We start from the raw sequence: 6,000 nt of genomic DNA, 5'->3' as shown, positions 1-6,000 counted from the left end.
ATTAAATCTCTGTGGCAGCTCAACTTGGCTCGACCCATTTAGTCAACAAGTATTTATTGAGCAGCTACTCAGTTCCAGGCTCTGAACTTGACACAATGATCCAGGAGACACAATTCTTATCTTCACAGAACTGGTGCCAATGGACCCTTGTCCAGTTATCCATGGCGACTCGAAATTAATAAATGTTATTTTCTAAATATCTAACCCTATAACATTTACATGTTTACATGGAACATTTACATATAACACATTTCACACGTGTTATCCTCCTGCAGAAAGGTAGGATTCTAGCCTTTGTTACAGGTGAAGAAACAGAAGCCCAGAAAGTTACAATGACTTGACCAATGTCACCCAACTAGTAGGCAGGAGGCACCACCCAAAGAGGTTCTAGTTCCACTGTTTCCTTTAAATGTTTGCTTTGAAGTCTCTTGTGTCTCCGGTTGTTCAGAAAGTATTATTCTTCCTTTTAACAGCAAACTCCCAACTGAGATCACATAAGTTTGATGTTCTAAAAAGCTGCCTTTTGGGGTGATGAGAGCCTGGCGGGTGATGTGAGTCTCTATTTGTGGGTGTCTGTGTCCCTGTGAGCAGTCCTTGGTGCTCTGAGAGCCTGGTGCTATTAGCAGTGAGGAGCAGGGGACTGGCTGCATCCCGGGGCTCATGGTCCAGTGATTGATGGAAAGCAGGGTCACAGGAGCCCTATTTGGAAAGAAAAGAATTTATATAAAATCATATAACTATAATTATTATTATTGCTCTTATACTTATTACAAAGAGGAGGCTACACAGTCCTGATTCCCACCTAGTTTCATGCGATTGTGAGATTAAGGCTTATTTTTTCAGCCCTGTGTCCCTAGTATTGCAGTGCTGAGTGTGACAAATGTTTTTATATGAATAAGGATATAATCCACACTCCCTTCCCCAGTTAATGTTCCAAGCTCTCTTATTAAACCCCTGAGAGGTGGTTGTTTCCTCTTACGGGGCTCACGTGGAGTGTGGGGACAGCTCACTGTCCCTGCACGCACCCCTGCTAGTGAAGGTCTTTCCCAGGATTTAAACCGACATCTGTGTCCTCACAGCTTCTCCCGCTGGCCACAGGGAGACGCTCTGAAGACTCAAGTGTGAGCTGACCCCCTTGTGACATCCCCAGAAATATTTTCTCCCTCCTTCCCACCTTCCTTACCAATTCCTACTCATCCTTCCAGACCCATCTCATGTATCACGTCCTCCAAGTAGCCCTCCTTGACTTTACATGTCTAGGAAAAAGAAATAATGAGTGGAACAGGATATGCAATGTTTTTGTTACTTGCAAGCCCTTTGGGGCAGAGAGTGACCTTTCTTGCTGTAGCTGCTGGGCTCAACCAATACCTGGACTGTGTTGATAATCAGTGTTGGTTATGATGAATTTTAAAAAAATTGAAGACAGCTCTCGTATTCAGACCAATTGTTACCTCACTTCTTCAAGTTCTCCTCATTTATCTTTTTCTGAGCACCAGAAGCTTTTTCATGGAAAATTTCTGTCACACCAAAAGTGGAGGAAATCTTGTTCTTCTCTTCAGTCAGCTTCTGTAATTTTTTTTTTTTAACATTTTCCACTCTTACTTCATCTAGTCCTTGCTCTCAACAGGTTTTTTAAACTGGAGTATTTACGGTAAATACAAAACTCACCTGTGAATATTTTAGTTCTATCTCCAAACAGATAATGAAGTTTCAAAAAGACACGACCACAATTCCACTGTCACACCAAAGAACATGAATTTTTGAACTGCATGTACATATATATAGTTATATATACATATGTGTACAAATAACACACACATATAAGTAATGTAGCGGAGAATTTTTTTATGAGAGATTTCCCATGATAAATTTAGAAAAAAAGTGGTCGGAGCAGGGTAAGAACGTACTTCCATTGGCCTCTGCGTACTCCTTTCATAGGATCAAAGGCTGTCCGTAGGTCATGAGGGGGCGCAGTCATCGTGAAGTGGCCTGGAGCTACCTTGAAGGCAGGAGTGGAGGCTTTGGCCTCCACTTTGGGCAAAGAAAGCTTCGTGGTGGGTGTGGGCAGAGGGATAGGAGGAGGGAAGGGGCTGTGGAAGAGGAGTGTGGGTAGCAGGGAGAGTCAGGAGCATATCCTGAGCAGGGGCAGTGTTCAGCTGCGTCTGTGACGTGGAAATTTAGGGAGAGGGAACATAATCTAGAGAGGATTTCTGAGAATCTGATATCTTAAGACCCTTGGACTGCCCCTTAAAAAATCCTGAAGATGGGGCTTCGCTGGTGGCGCACTGGTTGAGAGTCCGCCTGCCGATGCAGGGGACACGGGTTCGTGTCCCGGTCTGGGAAGATCCCACATGCCGCGGAGCGGCTGGGCCCATGGGCCATGGTCGCTGGGCCTGCGCGTCCGGAGCCTATGCTCCGCAACGGGAGAGGCCACAACAGTGAGAGGCCCGCGTACTGCAAAAAAAAAAAAAAAAAGTCCTAAAGATGCACGTTAGATCGATTAGGCAATATGATGGTAGGGGTAATAGCACCTACCGCATAAGGTTGTCCTGATGCTTGTACGAATTTTTACATGTAAAGATCTCAGAACAATGCCTGGCACATAGTAAGCCCTCAATAAGTATCACCATTTAAGGCATCCATGTCCATTTGTGTTTTCTCTGAATGTGACTCAGAAGACAGACTGGTCATTTGGAACAGCAGATCTTATTAGGATTACATATGTGTGTCTATGTAGAAATACATACATATATGTATAAATACATATAAAGACAGGGTATCTATGCTAATGTCCTTCACATTCTGTTTAATTAATGCTTAATTAATGTTCTGTTCTGTATAAATAGTGTTTCAAATATGCTATAGTTTTAGATTCAGTTGTCATGCTCTTGGGAATCTGTTTAGAGCTTAGACCATGTCTTTTTAAGGTAAGTGCCTTTGATACAGGAGACATTTGTAAGCAGGGCTACTTGCTTTTAGAATGAAGCCATTGCTAGTCCTAGGCATCTGTTATTAGCAACTTGAGAGAGGTGTTTTGTCCTTTTTTCTTTTTGCTTGTTGGAGCCTGTGTCCCTCACACCTACAAGAGGGCCTGACACAGATGATATACTCAGAAATTGTGTTATTGAAAGAATGATTGAGTAAATTATTGATTAATAAATAAATGACTGGACCTCACTCAAAGAGGTGCATTTGTACAATTTTATAATGTCACCAATATCACCAGCCCATTGCTACAAAATAAGGTCACTTACTTTATTGATCAAATTATGGTTGCTTAAGCCTTACCCACTTCATTCTAGAAACCAAGACTTTCTATTTTTTAAAAAAATTATTTATTTTATTTTTGGCTGAGTTGGGTTTTAGTTGTGGCACGCGGGCTCAGTAGCTGTGGTGCGCGGGCTTAGTTACCCCGAGGCATGTGTCACCTTAGTTCCCCGACAAGGGATCGAACCTACATCCCCTGAATTGGAAGGCGGATTCTTAACCACTGGACCACCAGGGAAGTCCCAGAAACTAAGACCTTCTGAGCACTGCCCCTCACCCAGTTATTTCTGTGAATCTCCTAAGGGGTCCTCCCTGTGTCCACATGCCAGTCAGCAGTCTTAGTCCTCACCTGGCATCCTCCCCATTCTCTCTGCCCATCCTCCCACGCTCGGGGCCCTTGAAGACTGTCGGGGAAGTATTCCTGCTTGCCAACAGATGCCAACATCCATGCTGGGTGAGCTGACCCAGGATTTTCTCAAAACTTCCAGTCCTCATGGTGGGGAGGGATAAATTGGGAGATTGGAATTGACATGTACACACTACTATATATAAAATAGATAACTAATAAGAACCTACTGTATAGCCCAGGGAACTCTACTCAATACTGTGTAATGACCTATGGGAAAAGAATCTAAAAAAGAGTGGATATATGTATACGTATAACTGATTCACTTTGCTGTACAGCAGAAACTAACATGACTTTGTAAATCAACTATACTTCAATAAAAATTAACTTAAAAAAAAGTGTCCGGTCGTCAGAGAACCAGGAGACTCCGGCTCCTGCCCAGCTCTTGCCAAACTTCGCCAGCTGGACTCTGGGGGACAGCTGTTCAGTACAGAGTCCCATGGGTCCTCTTAGGGGCAGTCTCATTGGTTCCTAACTCCCTGGGAGCATAGATGCTCAAATGCAATCTGTAGGGCTGCAAAGGTCACAGATGTTGTGGTGTCTGCCCCGCCCTCCCCCACTTGCCTCCTGGTCCACTCTCCTCTCTTCTCCTATCAGAGGGTGGAAACATCCTGGAGGTAAGGATGAGCAGAAGAAATCCTTTCCTCAGGGTATGATGCTGTAGCGTGGGGACCGTCAGCCGTCCTCAAATGCCCTCGTGTACAACTAAGAATAGCGCCTGTCTCCTGAGCTTGTATCAGCAGAAACAAAGCTGGTGGCAGGTGCTTTGCATAGATTAGCTCTTGTCATCCTCATAGCAGTGATTTTTGCATCCTGTACTGATGAGGAAAGTGAGCCCCAGGGATGCTTGGTATCTTGTCCCAAGTCACACTTAGGTGGCAGAACCAGGATTCAGACCCAGGGCTGTCAGATTGTAAAGAGCAATGTTTGTTTGTTTTTGTTTTCTCGGCCACACCACACAGCTTGTGGGATCTTAGTTCCTCAACCAGGGATCGAACCCGTGCCCCCTGCAGTGGGAGCACGGAGTCCTAACTACTGGACCGCCAGGGAATTCCCGAGCATGATGTTATTTCATATAATTAGAAAGTCTGAGCTCAACCACAGGAAAAAAGCACACACTGTTCTACAGACTTCTTGGAGTCACATCTGTTAGTTGTCCATCTATCCTTGGGGCCCAGGAGTGGTAGAGCCCACCCAATCTGTTACCCCTGCCTCCCAGCTCTTTACCTTGAGGTCTAACATTGTGCCTGTCCTAGTGTGACTGCGCAGGCAGTCCCTTGGCCCACACTATTCCCTAGTGCAGTGGCACTTGGCCTGGCCTCACTCCCACTGTCCAGAGGGTCCCCTCCAGTGCCACCACATTTGCTAGTCCCTTGGTGTTAGCCACATCTTCCTCCTCTTTCTCAATATGGCTTGTGCTGGCAGCTAGGCACTTTCCCCATGCTTCCCAGTACAAGAGTTGCTCACATGCCCAGTTTCCACAATTGCCTCTCCTTTGGTTCAAGCTCCTGGGCTTGTCCTGGAGCCCCCATTCCCCACCCCTGGGCCTTGATACTGGCCTGAGCTTCCAGCCCAGGGGCCTTCATGTCCCAGAGACAGCACTGCTTCCTGGGCTTTCATTGCCTATACCAGGCCTCCCAATTCCTGCCCTCGCTGGGCTGGGCTGGGAGAGAATTAATTTTAGCTGCAGTTGCCATTCCTCCCAAAGCAGCCCTGCTGAGGCGTGTCCTGCTCATCCAGGCTCTGATGAGCCACACTCAGGTAGACAAGCCCCACAGGCGTGTTGCTGTTACAGATGTATGCGTGGCAAGTTGGACAAACTTTTGCAGCCCCCCCCCCCCAGTCGGATCTGGGGGTCGGGGGATGGATCCACCAAAGGAGCCAGGCAGCAGGCTGAGCTTGGCTGTCGGGACAGTTGGTCTCCACAAGTCAGCTAACACTCATGTTAAGCAGGCAGCCAGAGGTCAGCTTGGCTTTTGGTTAACAGATTTTATTTACCATTTACAAAAGAGGTTGATTGCATGCAAGTTGTAAGGATGCTGCATTGCCTATGGAGGGCAAACACGATCCAGCACAGCCCTGTCCTGAAACCTGTACCTGTTTGTTCAGTCTGGGCTCCTGGCTTGTTAGAGCCCAACCCTTAATACAGCTTGGGCTGTGGACTGCAGAAACCCTGGCAAGGAGCCTGCACACCGGCACATCTGAGTAACACACCTTCAAACACCAACTCAAAAATCAAGAAAACCACATGTGCATGTAATCTGTTTAAATAAAATCACGGACATATTCTAGAGAGGTTATTAGTGAGTGGAGTGAAACACAAAGAA

Source organism: Grampus griseus (genome assembly GCF_964374135.1).
Source record: "Grampus griseus genome assembly, chromosome: 16".
In the NCBI taxonomy this organism is placed as follows: domain Eukaryota; kingdom Metazoa; phylum Chordata; class Mammalia; order Artiodactyla; family Delphinidae; genus Grampus; species Grampus griseus.
The sequence above is the reverse complement of the archived record's forward strand: the minus strand, read 5'-3'. Positions refer to the sequence as shown.